Genomic DNA, 16,625 nt, shown 5'->3' with positions numbered 1-16,625 from the left:
CATGAGGGGTGCCAAAGACACAGGAGGTGCACAATGGCCTGCAGGGCTGTTGCTTATGCAGCCTGATGGCCTGATGAATGTCTGCATGCGGGGTGGGAAACTTCCTCCCCATGGAAAGTAAACATCTCACCTCCGAAAGGCTACAGCCTCTGCAAACAGGAGGGAACACAAGTCCTATATCCAGTTCTTGCCTGAGGATCCACTTTGTGCTAGAAAGAGCCTATTTATTTTACATGGAGAAGTGGCTGCCTCATTCAGGGGGGGAAAAATCTCACAGTAGTCCATCTTCTGAGGCATGAGTCTCTTAGAGTAGGGTGCAGTGGTGAGAATTTCATTAGAGGATGTATAGTTTGTTACTTTATTTCTGCTTTTAGATCATGACTTAAAAAAAATTCCTGTACATCTCTTATATTCTTTGCCCTTGCGGCCATATAAGAATCACAGTAAGACGTTCTGTAGGTCATTAAGAGAGATTTTATGGTAACAATATGCTAATGTAAGCAGTATTTCTTTTGACAGATGTTTGATGTAATAATGCTTTTATACTTAAAAAAGTGAGAAGAAAGAGAAAGCTTTAATATTCTCTCTTCACTCCATAGTGAACATAAAATTAAAATATTCAGAATTCAATATTTAAGGTTTCTCTTTCTTAACAGAACTATCTCAGTCAAGGAGAGCTTGTGACCAAACTTAAAAGTAAGTTGACCTTTTCAGATTTGGGGTGAAGATCAGGCAAAAAGGTGGGGAAGGCTACATGAATGGGAAAGCTTTTGGGGTGAATTTTTCAGCAGACTCAGCTACCATAAATACAGCTGTAAGAGTGCCCAGAGACCAGCAAGGAACATACCCCTGGCTGAGCTGTCCTACTGCCCACACAGAAACAAGTACTTGTCAAGACTGTATACATCATAGTGTTGTGTACTTTCTTAAGCATCTTTTTCCCCCCTCTTTGTGCTTGAGTAAGATTTTACTTTTAGAAGAAATTCTGGTAGGCTTTTGTGGGCAGTTTGGAGGAGGGGAATGAGGGAGGACTGGGTATTTTTGTTTCTGTGTACAAGTGCTGGGAAGTTTATCTGAGCTCAGCTGGTGATGGCCACCATCCAGCAGGTGTTGCAAGTCTGGTTTTCATTTAGCCTTCCAGGGCTTCATTGAGGATTGGGTATTTGAAGTCAGTGTGCATGGGCTGGCCAGGAACTTGTACAGTTTGCACAAGTAAAACAATTACACTATTTAAAAAAAAAAAGAAAAATAATTTTTTAAACAAGTCGTAACAATCCAGACCACCCAACCCATACTCCTGCAAGCTTTTGCTGTCCTTGTACCCTCACTCTTTCCAAATCTGCTAGGAAAAACTCGCACACCTGTAATCCACCCTGTTACCTATGCTGGCAGAACTGTCATCCCCACATTCATAGTCTTGAACCCACGAATTGACCATACTAAACGTATACGTGTGTTTGCTTCTAAACCGCTGATATCATGAACATGTATGTATATAAATACCTATATATGTATACATTCACATATATACATGTATATATACATATAGATGTTGAGATTGAAAAGTATCAATGCCTATCAATAGGTATCAATATCCATAATTACTTATAGGTATTAATACCTACTGATATCATTATCTATCAATATATATGGAAATCGATAAGCATCAATGTTGATACCAATATCAAAAACAGTCTAGAGACCAATAGGTGTAACTGCCTGTTGAGATTGAAAGGTATTGGTGCCTATCTATAGGGACTAATACTTATTGAGGCATACTTATCAGTTTTGAGATTAATTTTGATCATGGTAGGCATTGATACCTCTTGATATCAATACCATTGACTTCTGTCCTCAGCTATACACCACATATCACAGCCATTGGAGTGACTGTCCTGGCAGCACCAGAGGCTTCAACTTAGGTGGAGCTTCAGAAGGAGGAGACACAGCTTCACAGGTCTCAGGCTACAGGGAGTGTCTGGGGCCTCTCGCTGGGGCTGATGGTCTCTCTGCCTGCAGGAAGCGTGCTGCCAGGTCAAGGAGCTTTGTGGGAGGAGGTCAGCAGGCAGAGCAGCATGAGAAAGGTATTGACTGGATCCTCTCTGAGACTCTGCAGCTTCTGGAGCTGGGTGAGTGGAAAGGGTGAGTATTAGTAGTGGGAAACCCCTTGCTGCAGAGAGCAGAGGTCTCTATCTGCTGACCTCCCTTGCTGTCAAAGGAGGTTTGATGCTTGCTGGGGTCTAGCATTCAGGGTGTTGAGGAGAGGCTGCCAAGACTGGCTGGGCCCTCTGAATACTACCCCCTGCTGCTCTTGCAAGTGGGCACTAATGATACTACCAGGGCAGACCTGGAAAGGACCAAATATGACTGCAGGGTAATGGTCAAGAACAGTGATAAGAGGTGACATCAACAGGGGGGTACCCTGCCTGTTGATGTCACATGCATGAAATAGTTGAGGTTGGAAAGGACCTTCAGCAATCATCTAGTCCAATCCCTCTGCTCAAGCAGGGTGACCTAGAATGGGCTGCCCAGGACTGTGTCCAGACAGCCTTTTAATATCTCCAAGGATGGAAACTCTACAACCTCTCTGGGCAACCTGCTCCAGTGCTCAGTCACCCTCACAGTAAAAAAGTTTCTCCTTAGAGTCAGATGGACCTTCCTGGACCACTGAGAAGAGCCTGGCCCTGCCCTCTTTGCACCCTCCCTTCAGATGTTTATACACATCGATAAGATCCCCCCCTGAGCCTTCTCTTCTCCAGGCTGAACTGTCCCAGCTCTTTCAGCCTTTCCTGATATGAGAGATGCTCCAGTCCCTTCATCATCTTAGTGGTCCTTTGCTGGGCTCACTCCAGTAGCTCTGTGTCTCTCTTGCACTGCAGAGCCCAGAACTGGACCCACTACTCCAGATGCAGCCTCACCAGGGCTGAGTAAGGGGGAGAATTACCTCCCTCAACCTGCTGGCAATGCTGCTCCTAATGCAGCCCAGGACACCATTGGCCTTCTTGGTCACAAGGGCACATTGCTGGCTCATGCTTAACCTGGTGTCCACYAGCACTCCCAGGTCCTTCTCTGCAGAGCTGCTTTCCATCAGGTCAGCCCCCAGCCTGGACTGGTGCATGGGGTTATTCCTCCCTCAGTGCAAGACTCTGCACTTGCCTTTGTTGAACTTCATGAGGTTCCCCTCTGCCTGTCTCTCCAGCCTGTGGAGGTCCCTCTGAATGGCAGCACAGCCCTCTGGGGTATCAGCCAGTTTTGGCTCCCAGTTTTGTATCATCAGCAAACTTGCTAATATATTTTTAATATCTATTGGTCACATACCCAAATGTCACCTCTTATAACATGAGGACCCCTTCCCCCCACTATCTGACCACAGCTAAAACTCCTGTATGTTTCTTCTTCTCTCCTGCTCTGGTTGGTTGTCTGCTTACTCACCTGAGCTTTGCTTATATGACTCTCAACTTTGCGTGGACCAGTGTTTGCCTGAAATATATAGGAGTTTCACTAACTAGAATAATTCATCTGGAGGCTGAGTTTCCTTCTTGTTGTGTTTCTTGGATATTACTGCAAGAGACTATTCTAGCAGCAGGATCATCTTTCAGTGTGTTTAACCGTGATGAAACAGGTAACTGAACCAATCTCACTAGTCTGCATAGGGAACTGAGGCACCCCTGCTGAAATAGTACTGATGTCTGGTGCAAAAGCAGGTAGAAAATAAGTTTCTTTCAACTCCCACTCTGCTGACCAATGCTACTCTGGAAGCCAAAAGACACCCCTGCAAGCTCTGTTTTTTTGTTTGTTCAACACTCTTATACCCCTATTTACTTACTTACACAAGAGACATTGGCTCATTTGGCAACCTCTAATGACAGCTTACAGCTCACCACCCTGTACTAATTGAGCAGTGTTAAAAATATAAGTTTTTCCAAATGGGGAACAACAGTAAGCATACGCAGAGTATGATTCTTCTCTAATTTACAGAGTGTTTTCTTTCTCCCACACCTTTGTTTTGGAAGTTGCTGTTTTCATGTAAAATGAGTACAAAGCTGGGTAAGGCTAACTCAACTCTTTCTAAGTATGTTTTCTGGGGATTATCATGCTGGCTGAAAAACAGGCAATTTCTCACAGCCAAAGATGTGAACTCAAAGTGAGGTCAAGAAACTTTGATTACAAGATGCATGGAGGCCTGTCAATTAAGATTGGCCACACTGTCATAGGATAGTTATTACCGGTCAGACACTTCCTGAAATGCTCAACAACTCCCATACAGTGGTGGCAGGAGCTAAAATTACTAGCATTTCTGTGAGGTTTTTAAAAGCCCTTCTTATTCTCTTCCATCAGCCACTGTATCAGTGGTGGTCAATATTTTTCCTTACATTGGTACAAGGGGAAGTAACCAGCAGAACAGTGAATAAGCTATTTATAAGCCCTACTACTCATCTGCTTCTGATGACAGACTCTGGCTATCAGCAAAAGTGTGAGGAATAAGGGGAGAAAAAAAATTTTTTAATTTAATTTTGTACTTAGCTAAGCAGCTACATTTTGATTGGGGCTTTACTGTAAAAGACCTATTGCTGAAAGGTGTCCCATTTCTCCAGTTCCTGGTAATTTGTGGCATCTGACCTAATGTCTTTCCTTCTGTCCCCTTGAGCAATATGTCCAGCATTCAAGTCTCAAAGATCTGGAGCATTTTTACTCAGACTGGCCAGACTTTTCTGGTTCTTCTGTTGATGCTGAAGTTAGAAGGATGGACGGAAGGATTGTGTGGAGCATGTTAAAGAATTGTCTTTCCACTGTAGGCATTTGTTGCTTCAATTCAAAAGCAAAAGCTCTTTGATTTAGTGTAGGATTTTGTGTGCATCCCCTGCCCCTTTCTTTCTGTAAATAAATAGTATAAGGTATGTATTTGCTATGGAACTGCAGGGCTTCAGAAGGATGAATTTCAGTTCTATATTTTCAGTTGATGTCTGTTCTATTGATATGGTGGTCTTGTAACACTTTTAAAATACTTTTTTTTTTTTTTAATGTAAGGTAAATATTGACTTTCAATGGGAATAGACAGCCGTTTATGTTGTTTGAACTTGGAAGTCCTTTGGAAGATAAACTAACTGTGTATTTGAACTCTTGACTGTGGTTTGTCAAAGACAGTCATTTAGTGTTGCATCACTGTTGGATAGTTCAAATTGTATCCATCTTTAAAAGTAACTTGCTTATTCATTCAGATATGAATAGGTTAAACTAGACAGAAATTATGATCATGCTCACACAAAAGCACTGTTATGTCTTGGCCATGGCTGGACCCTTTCTAGCTTGGAATAAGGCTAGTTAGGGCACTACTGGGCTCTCATACTTATGTAAACCCAGATTTACCTCAAAAGAAATAAAAGTGCCATCTGGCCTACAGGGTGTTCTGGTGATTGCTATTTCATTGTGTTGAGTTTGGGTTGAATAAGCACCTAAAGCAGCTTGCATCATCTCACTGAAGAAAAACTTCCTCTCCAAACTCAAGTGTACTACTGTCAAAGTTAACAGGTTTATTGTGGCTTTCTGGACATCCGGATTGTTGCTTGTAATATCTTATAATCAGATTGCGAGGCAGGGATGGTCGCTCTGTTTTGTGTCTGTATAGGGGGACTAGTTGTATGTGGTAGAAAGAATAGTCTCATCTCTAAGTCCTTAATCAGGACTGCCTATTAACACTGCTTTGGGCAGTTTGTGACCCAAGCTAGGTGTGCAGTCCAACCATTCTGCCTCTGTTCTGCCTTGATGGCACACGAAGGAGTTATGTGTGGAAATCCCACGCCTCTCTTGTGGTGCACCAGAGTGGCATAGCAGGCAGTCAGGGCAATTAAGACCAATGACCAAAGCTAGGTACCTTTGTCTTGTGCACTCTTCCTCAGCTTGTACATGATGCTTTTCATGTCCTACAGTATTGCAAGCGGAAACTAATTACTATCCTGTGAGGTAAATAGATATGTATGCACGCATGTAAATTATATGGTGAACCAGATGTTATTCTCCAGACAGCTTTCTGAAAAGGACTTCATATAGGAAAGCTGTATTTTTCATGCCTGCCTCTTGAACATTGTTTTTCAGTTACATGGTACTTTCTGTAATTAGCAACAAAAACTCAGGCACAAGAATAAAGTGTGTGTTTGTTCCATGAGTTGGGACCATTTCGATATTTTGCAGAAAATGAAAAGCTCATTTAATACCAGCCCAGCTATTTATACCTCTTGCACAAACTTAAACATAACAAAAAATGCAACATAACTCATGAAGCAAAGGACCGTCTTTGCCAAGGGTAATATTTGTATTTGGAAACATGGTCTATATTGTATGAAGCAGTAGTCTTCCAACTACCTCCAAGGTTTCTTTTGGCTGATGTTTATCCAAACATGTCTTGCTCTTCATTCATTTTAATGGGTGAGAGGGAGCTGAGTGTTTTTATATTAAGAGACTGGCACAGCTCGGTCTCTGCTTTTTTGAACTGTGCTGAATACCCTCTTCTGCTTTGCTGGACTAATGTGGAGAAGTGAGCCCAGTGCTCGGGAGCATGAGGAACAGTGGAACTGATGTGCTCAGCCTTGATGAACAAACGCCTCGCTGTTCTGCAGCTCCTGAATTATTTTCCAAAATTGTTAGTTCCAGTTCATACACTAACAGCTCTATTCTGCCTTTGATTTTTGCCCTACATATCTTGGGGTCCTGTGCAATGTAAACGAAGGAGGAGGATGTCATGGCACTCTCATTTAAATGATACAGTGTCATTATAGGGAGTTTATGGCAATTTGAGCAAAGTTCATGCCTATACCACAAGAAACAGGAAGACTTCTGAAAGTTTGGGAATGGCTGCACCCAGGAAGCATCTACGTGTCTCTTCTCTGAAATTACGATGGTCAAGTAGAAGGTGGGAAACTTGTCATTCTTGCTTTTTAACTTCCTAACCAGGTAAAATGTGAGCACTTCCTTACTTAATATGTGAGGCTGGTATCTTTGTCACTTTTTTCCCCTTTAAGAAAAGGTTAGAAAATATTCTCAGTTCTTTTCTCCCTGAGTTCTCTTTCAAAAATAGTAATAATTCATAATAGAATACAGTAGATATTGTATTGCTGTCAAGACTACAGAATTGTGTTTAACCTGTATCACTTCATAAGCTTAGGTCATTTAGGACCTACATAGGAAGTTAAGTGTGTGCATAAATGATTGCAGGACAAGCTTTTTTGATCCTTGCCCTGAAGAGCCCAAGACCTTGAGATGTATTTTGGGGGGGGGGTCTCTTCAACACAAATAACTAATGTTTTGGATTCGTACTATTAGAAATAAAGTGCAATTGCAATACAAAGTAGTGGGAGCAAGGAGCAGGGAAGACATGAGTCATTCCAATGTGAGTCAAAGAAGCTTAATAATAATGGAAACTTTGGAAGAAACAAAGACCAGGCCACATTTCTTTAGTTTCCCTGTCTGTCAGTTACGTAGTGCATTACCATAGACCTCATGGATCCTGACAGTACTGTAGCAGCCATTTCTTCATGTGGATGAGTTGTTCTTGAAAAATGCAGCTGGCACAGACTGCTCTTATTTTTCACACAAGGAATGCAGGTCTTCCTGTTCCACATATTTTTCTTCAATGAATGTAGTTATTGTTGTCACTGTGAGGAAAATCCTCTGTCTGTCTGGTAAAATACTTTAGAGGAGGGAGATAAAGCACAAAATCTTTTTGTTGTGGCCAAGGATTTCCTCTGCAAGCCTCCGCTTCAATGATTCACTGCTCTTTTCCAATAGAAATGCAAGGCTGGGATTGATATTAATTACACTTGGTAATCCTGGGCTAAATCCTTGGCTGCTGCAATTCACGTGTACACTGGCACTGATGAAGCTGGTTTAGGCTGGTGCTGGTGGTCAAAGTTAAAGCACATTCCATCGTCCCACCTCCGTGTGGTGCTACCAGCAGCGGCAGCCTTGGAGGAGGTGTCGTGCATGGGGCTCCTGCTCCCGCTGCGTGGTTGATGCCCACATGCACTGCCAAGCAGTCATAGCATTTCTGTAGTCTGCTTTAGGGGTCAAGTTGCAAACCTGAAAGCATCACCTGGCAAAGTCTCCTAAGAAGCCACCTGCCAATCCATATCACATCTTGGAATCTGCGTGGGTTGTTTTGTTTTGTTTTGCTTTTCTTCAAGAAAACTCTATGCAGCCAGTAGAGTCATAGTAAATTTTGGCAGGGTTGAAGCAACCTGATTTTTCTTCTCTAAAGTTAGAGCCATTGTTCATCTGTGCAATTTTTTCATATATGAAATGAATGCAGAGATCTGTGTTTCAGGGGAGAGCCACACAATGGATAAGTGCAAAGGAATTCTGCCACAATTTTGTCATGAATTATATGTTGTCTGAAGAACTTAACAATATCGCAAAGTTCATTGAGAACAGGAACAGTCATTTTCCTATCTTTTTTTGCCAGCAAAATGAACATGCTACTTAGCTTCCTTAAAGAAATTCCAGCTGGTAGCTGTGCCAGTTCTGCCTTCCTCATGTTCTTGTGTGTTTGCTTTGTTCCTGAATCCCAGATGGATTTCTGAAAATGGCACAAGGTTGCCAAAATGTATCTGAAGACACATATCATCAGTATGCACAAATTCTAAAGAATGCAGCCCCTGGAGCTATGTGTGATTTCATCAAAAGTGACTTTCCAGCTACGCTGAAACCTTTCATGTCTCTGGTGCAATCTGCAATGCTAAAGTAAACAATTCGAGTGCCAGATTGTCATAAGTATCTGAATACTTCAACTTATTAAAGGGCCACCATCTTATCAAATCAAAGAAAAAAATGAAAACTCTAAGAAGATTAAACTGCTATAAATACATATAGGTAGATATAATCAATTTCTCTCCCACATAAAAAACACCTCTAAACCAATCAAAGATTTTTAATTAAAACATCAAGGTGCTATTGCCAAATCTCTGGGTTTCTGTAACCACTAGGTCGCATTCTGTTCTTTTGCAGTGTTAAACTTCTGGTGGTGCCAGCAGAGTTTTTTTCAGCTTCTCACCTGGGAAAGAGAGAAAAAAACTTTAGATTAGTGATGGAGCTGTATAGTGTTGTTACTGAATTTTCATTTTGGATGTGGCAGCCTATATAATTTGAGGGTATGAAAATAATAAAAAAACAGAAGCATACACCTATTTACTCAAAGTTTTCAAAGGGGCAAGTTGGCAGTAGTAGTAGTAGCAGTCAGTAGTAAACAGCAGTCAGTAGTAAACATTGTAGTAACCAGTAACCAAATTAAGGAATTTGGGGCTGGTGTGCACAGCGGGTAGCTGTAGGACTGCAGACAAAACACAAAGTGTGTGTTTGTGCAGAAATGATCAGCCACACAAATGCAGGGTGAGGAGCATCGTGTCGGAGTTACTGTAAACATGAGTGTGGTCAGTGCTGTGCTGCTGTGCCCACATATGAGCACAGCAGGAAAGATCGTGCCAGCAGGTACGAACTGCTATGGTGGTGGGACGAAGGATCTGGCTCAACAGTGCATGCATGTGTTGCATGCCTGGGGGTGGGCACCACATTTTAAGGAAAATGAGAAGAAATGAGGGAGTCAGCAGAATGCAAGTGAGAAGATGAAAGTCTAGGAGAGACACGAATAAGGGCTTGATGCAGTGGCAATCTGCAGTTACATAAAAGAGGGCTGCAAGGAGGGAGGAAACACGTTGCTCTCCGTGTCCCCTGTCAGCAGAGAAGGGTGTGCTGCCTCCAAAGCAGAAGACTCAGCCAAAGTCTCCTGGTGATGGAGATGGTTTGCTCAGGTGTGGAGCAAAACCTCCACTAGCAGAAGCTTCTAAAAATATGTGGACCAAATCTCTGCCAGAAATGCTGTGTTTGACATGCTTTAAGGCAGGAGGATGGACTAGACTCCTTTTGAAGATCTGCTGCAGCCTGGTGTCCTCTGCTACAGTCAGCGACTGCTGTAGTGATTCCTTTTGTAGCTACGAAAAGTGGATGGCTTCTCGACACAGGGGTTTGGATATAGTGCCTGCATTTTTCTTCACCTCCTTTTACAGGCTTTGGGATTGAACATGAAATGGTAGTCAAGTTTCAAGACAATGAATTAAAGTAGGTCACGCAGTAACTTTGCCAACTGAAAGCAGTAAACCAATGATGAATTCCATATAGTCTGATGTCTCTTTGGTAAAGACCAATCTCCTTTGGTGTTACAAGGTCAGTAATTTTGTGGCACTTTTTTCAACTTAAAAGGAGATTTTTTTTTGAAAATTCTTCAGTTGATTTCTTTTTGTTGTTGTTTTTTTTTAACAAATTAGAAGGTTTTTGTTTTCAAAGGCAGTGCTTGCATTCTGGTTGGAAACTTTTTTTTTTCCTTGCTGAGGATTTCAGCTGGATCAGCTTCCTGAATTGAATTCCTGAATTAAGAGCAGTGTGAATGCAAGTGCTGGCAGGCGAGAGGCAATGCACGCAGCTGCGTGGAGGCAGGGGGTCAAGGAAGAGGGACTGTCTGGACTCAGGCGAGCAAAGCACACATGACCCTAGGGTGCCTTTCAGAGGTTCTGTCTATAATGTCCAAGGAGCTATCGTCTGCAGGGTGGAAACCCTCGAGGCGGGAGCAAAGGCAGAATAATGGAGATGATTTTAAGCCGTCATGGGGAGCAAGTAGATCATGGCAGGCCGTGCTGCATTGCGACAGAGCCAGCTGCACAGGAGGGCTTCGATAGACCCAGGGAAGTGTCTGTGAAGAAAATGTGTGTTCTTGGTGCTTTCATCCTATGCATGCTTACACAACTGTCTTTGTGAGTCATCTTTTTTGGCTTCTACGATTACATTTAATGAAATTAAAGCTGAGGTTTGGTCCCGCAGAGAACAAAGCTCTCCTGGATGCAGGGACTGCATATCATCAAGCCGCTCCACGATCGGGTGCATTCTTGAGAGGCTCCTACAATAAATGTCTTCGCAGACTGTTTACATGCTGATTTTTGCACTGTTCAAGGTTCAGTTGATTTATACAGGTGCTGCTTTGAGGCGCAGAGAGTATTTAATGCATACATGGGCTTGTATCTCGCACAACCTGATTGCTTCTCAGTGTCTGTCTAAACTGATGGTGGAAATGAGACACACCACTGAAATCAGAGAAAATATCAGCATTAAAAACATGGATGTTCCAATGATCTTCCATAGTACTGCTTATACCTTCAGAGGAAAGACAGGGTTCTATAAGAAAAGTGGTAAGGAGTCAGTTTCCAGTTTTGCCATAGTCCTTTCTGTCCGACTTTGGCCAGGTTAGTTTCTCTTGACACCATGATTTTCCCTAAACACTGTGAGGATAATAAATGAGTGAAGATAAGGAGGATAATATTAATTTCCCCGCTTTAAGGCTGTGGTGGAATTAAACTCATGAATATTTGAAGTAACTGAGACTCCCGAGCTGGACTTAGAGTAGATTTGCAGTGTGGTATATTAATGTGCTGAGCACTGGGAGCACTGCAGACTACTGCAAATGGTTACGATACTGCTGCCTGAGCCACCTGTCCCACCTGAAGGCATGTATGGACTGAATGTATTGGTTATGAGAAACACTGGCTGATTATTGTTTTTGTTTTTAACACTGCTCACATGAGCAAGGCTGTGCTCATAGAAAGTCTGCAGCTTCTTCCCCATTTTGTCTGGAAATTATGCCAGTGGTGGAAGAATGCTCCCAGAAAGGAGTTGTACGAGCTTTACTATATGGGTATAGTTAAGCTAACAGCCCATAGTCCCCTGAAGCCCTTTAGTTATGTGCCAATACTCTAATGAAGTTTGCATTACCATTGCCTATGGTTATATGCAAGTTCCTTTGCATGGAAGCACTAAAAAGCCTCACCCATATGTGCTTGTGTGGGATCACGAAGAAGCAGCCTTTATGTTTATTCAGGCTTTGAGTTCTTTGTCTAACGGCACCAGTTTATGACTGTTTTCTGTAAGGGAGCTGCCTGTCTCTGAGAATCAGACAGGGACCACCAAACTGTGTGCGATAGCTAGTGCTGCTCTGAGCTCATTTCCCTGGGGGAGCATTTGGGATGGGGACATGATGATGCAGGAGGGCTGAAGTCGCCCATCACAGCCCCACCATGCAAAATGCACGGAGCACTTCACTGGCCATTTCCTGTTTCACCTCCCTCTTTTCCCTTAATGAAACCATCTTGCCTTTCTTTTCCACTTCCTGCCTTTGCTGGAGTGAAGAAGGATGTTGGGCGTGAAGCAGCATGCTGCCCAGGTGTGGTGGGAAGGCCGGGAGTGCCAACGCTGGGCTGGGGGAGCTGCTGTGGGCGCCCAGCAGGCATCTGCCAAAGGAGGGGAGGCGCCTGTGGACCTGGCGCGGATTGGGTGGATTTTGGGGTTCTGTTTTTGTTTTGTTAGGGGCTCCTCTGTGACCACCACCGACTCTGAGAACTTCCCTCTATTTCCAGTTCTTTGCTTTCTGAATCATTTGCTTTACAAAGATATTGTAAAGTTTGATTCACAGAAGTGCTCTGAAGCCTTGGGTGTGAAATACTATGACAAAAGAAGGCATCCCAGTTCCTTATTACATCGCACATTTTAAATCATGGAAAAATTGGTCTCAAATACAATTAAATGAGCATAAAAAGGAATGTTTTCCAATTGCCTGTCAGGATCCTTTCAGTCTCATAACTGTTTTCGTGTGAAGCAGTGAGCGTAATGCTTGTTGATAGTTGTTTGTTCCCTTGTTGTCTTGAAGTCACTGGAAGCAATTTGCAAGTTACTCTTGCTCAACCGCTGGAAGAGAAGAGAATGGAAAATGTTTACTTGTTTCTTTTTGGTAAGAGCTCTTTCCCAAAACAATGACTTGGGCTTAAAGACAAGCAGAGCCTTGCCATTGACTTTGGTGGGTGAAGAAGCTAGTGCTTTTTGCTCAGGGTGCTCTCCATAGCTGACAAAGGGTGTCGGTCCCATATCCCTATTGCTGTGCCCATGAGTTGCAATGTCCATCTGTGCCATTGCCATTGAAGGATAAGGTTGTTATGGAAAAAGTCATTATATAAAGAACAGGATGATCTGTTGTTTTATACTCTATGTTAGCAAGGACTATCTTTTCTACCAGCGCAATAGTCCCTTTCATCTGTCCTTCCCCTGAGTTGTCGATCCTGTAGCCCCTTCGCCACCGCTTTTTGTTCACCTTGGGCAGTTCTGCAGGAAGTATTCAAGAACTTTTTGATCCATCAGGGTTTGTTTTCACAGATTATTTTCATGCATATGTTCCTCTTCATTGAAGGAGGGAGGGCATTTGGAGCTGCAACACAATGGCAGTATTTTTGAGGAGGTTTTATACTGCAGTCCCACAGTGTACCTATGCAGGGATGCCAAGCCAAGGTGGAGGAGAGACACAACAGTCTCTTGGGCATTGTATGCCTCCCACAGAACTAAAAGCATCACAGTTCATTCTTTTTGACTTCCTGTAGACTGTCTAATTATATGAAAGTGCATTACTGTCCATTTGGTAAGAAGATGTATTTTTAGCTAAATGTTTTACCTAATGCTTTCCTGATTCGTGTGGTTTTTGCTCTTTTCTTATTTTTTTTTTCTTGAGCTGGACAACAATGTGATCTTTCTCCAATAATCAAACATGAAAGAGAGCCCATATGTATTAAGTACCCTCCTCATATTGGAACTGATCCAGAGGAGACAAATGGTCTTCATGCAGGAGGTCTGGCTTAGTCTTATCCCATAAAAATAAAAGCCTGGTTTGAGAAGTGTCTCAGGATAAGTCAGGGCAACACAGTGGCAGGCTGAGCTATGCTGCAAGACCTGAGAGCTCACAAACATGGTGGTGTTTGTGCTGTGTGCCACCACGCTAGTTCAAAGGTTGCACATGCAAGAGGTTGGCGGTAGGAGTGGTGCTGGCAGGGGGCCCCAGCATGAGCAGCAAAGGAATGAATTAACATGGTGACTTTGAGGAGAGGCTTTAAAATATGGTCCCAGCTCCTTGCAGTGGTACTTGCTGAAGTCCACAGCAGGCTTTGCTTGAAAAATTCAACTGGTGGATAGAGAAAGTGGGAGTACTGGTACGGAGAAGGGGTCAGCAGCTCTTGGCATTTTTGAAGGTTGACCCATATGTGGTGGACTGGGTGCTGGCCACCTTTGCCCGTGCCTCACCTCCTCTGGAAAAAAACGCCTCTGCCTGGCTTCCTTTCTGCTGGGCTGAATTTGGCTGTGTGGGGTGGTAACTGCTGCTGTTCCCCTTCCTTGTTTTGCTGCCAGATGAGGAGCTTCTCCAGGGTGCTCCCGCTCCACAGTGGTGGGAGAGCAGCTGTACACGTGCTGGGCGTGATGGGGAACTTCACTTATGTGCTCTGTGGGAGAAAATGGTGAATATTCCTGGAAGAAAATTCGCTATCAAATATACTGTTCCCTATTTAAAATCTCATTACAGAGACTTTTGCAGTTCATGGTATAATTCCCAGCCTGGAGATGTCCTTGGGACCAGAAGGTCATCTGAGACTCCTTGTACTTGCAGACCTCTTCTACAGCCGGGAGATCCAGTCAGGCCAAAGACCCACATATCGAACCCTGACTGTCCCAAGTGCGTTCCTTCGGTAAGGGGGAGGCCCAGCTCTCCAGGTGGGTTCCTGGTGCTGTTTTCACCCAAGGATTGAGGTGCTTGCCAGTGTTGGCATTTGTTGTCTGTTGTCCTGCTGAAGTGAGTAAGTCCCTGAGCTTCCTGCCAGTCTCCTCCCCACCCTGGTTATGGCGGTGGCCAGACGTAGAGCACGGTGTGGCTTTTCTTTCACCTCAGGGAAAGAAGCCGTGGGACAGGCCTGGCTGCTGCAAAAACAGCTCTGTCTTTCTAACCAGGTCACCCAACCTAGTAATGACAGATGCAGTTGTGGTTGAGGTTGGATGATGTTCAGTCAGTGTCCTCCTTCACCTCTAGTGTGCATATCTATGGTGGTTTTGCTGCCTCCCATATGTGCCCAGTCATGTTTGTGGGAGGACTGGGCAGGTCTCCCTCACTGCAGGGAATGCCAGCCACCCCAGCAGCGCCCCGATCCATTGTGACCCTGGCAGCACCGGGAGGTCTGCAAACCACCTGGCCAGGCCTGTTCACATGTGAGTGTGAGAAAAATGTACGTGTGTGTGTGTGTGTGTGTGTGTGTGTGTGAGAGAGAGATAGAGAGACCTTCAGAGGAAAAGTCACATTAAATTACAGGAACACTGATGGCCGTGAGACTATGGGCAAGGGCAAAAGTTATTTGTCAAGGTTAACCACCTCCATCAACCTTTTGCAGACAGCTGAAAGCTGTGGTGCAGCCACCACCGTGCTGTGGCCTCTGTGAGCATGAGACTGCAGGGGCTGTTGTTCAGGAAAAAAATGCTCAGTAACTTTTCCTCCCCTTTCACCTATGGGCTATATCTTTTAATTCAGCTTTTCCAGTACTGTGTCTGTAGAGGGGGGGAGAGCAGAGTGTGGCCCCGCACTGGGGCTGTCCCAGCCCTGGAGGTGGGCACTGCCTCTGCATTTCTGCTGCTGGCCTCCGTTTCAGGGCTGGCTTTGCTCCTCCTGACCTTCTCCTCTGTGAGGAGTGTGTGCAGCTTTGGCTTTTGGAGCAGGCAGATGGGTTACCTATGACTGGCAGAGGCAGGGGCTGGCTCGGAGGAAGGCGCCAGGAGTGGGAGCTAGCTCCTCTCCGCTTCCCCAACCATCCACGTTGCAGCCAGCCTTTCTGCATCCACCACCATGGCATGCAGATGCTGCCCCTTGCTCAGGGCATGTTTTGGGGTTGTACCAGAGTCTTCCTCAAATCAGTGGAGCGAAGCATGGTTCAACTCCAAGCAAAGTATTGGTCAGGCCCGTTATAAATAGCAGACTGACATTTAACACACGTAATGTTGTTTGCCCAGTTTTAAGAAGGAAATATTATCTAAGCCCTCCTTTGAAAACTAGAGCCACCCACACTTAGTCTTGTTAGGTTTGGCTGATTTGGCCCGTGTAATAGTGCTATCACTTCCAGAATAACATTCTGAATCACTTATTAATTGTGCATTTTAAGGAATGAAAAGCTTCTCTGTGTGCTTAAAAATGCCCCCCCCCCTTCTCATCTTGTGGTAGAGCACAAATACAGGAAAAAATTATAACTCCCTAAACTGACAGAAAATTAGCACAGTCATGAAAGGCGTAGGTGGCTTTAGCAATGCAGCTGAAAAGGGAAATGTATAAACCTGCTACTCAGAAAGTTAAGGTCAGAGTCAAGGGATGGCTTCTGCCAGGTCAGCTTCCCGTTCCTCCTCTCCCCCCTGTCAGAGTGCAGAAATTGCCTCATCTCTCTATGCAGGCCAAAAAGGAAGTGCTCTTCTGGTGGGCTGTTCCTGCAGATACTGTGCTTTGCAAGGTACTGCTATAAAGTGCATGACCAGAGGATATCCTGAATTAATTTACATACTATATATATATGTATGTATATATAAATATGTGCATGTGTGTGTATTTTATATGAAATATGAAACCAGTCATTTCTTTGCCAACCCCCTAATTTGTCTGAAGCAGTGCAGGCATAATGGAAACTGCCCACACATTCTTCCATTGAAAGTTACAAAGGGAATGGGGGTGGGGGTGGAAATTGGTGATGCAA

The sequence above is a fragment of the Apteryx rowi genome, unplaced genomic scaffold (genome assembly GCF_003343035.1).
Source record: "Apteryx rowi isolate R43461 unplaced genomic scaffold, aptRow1 scaffold_21, whole genome shotgun sequence".
Classification (NCBI taxonomy): domain Eukaryota; kingdom Metazoa; phylum Chordata; class Aves; order Apterygiformes; family Apterygidae; genus Apteryx; species Apteryx rowi.
This window is presented reverse-complemented; position numbering follows the sequence as displayed.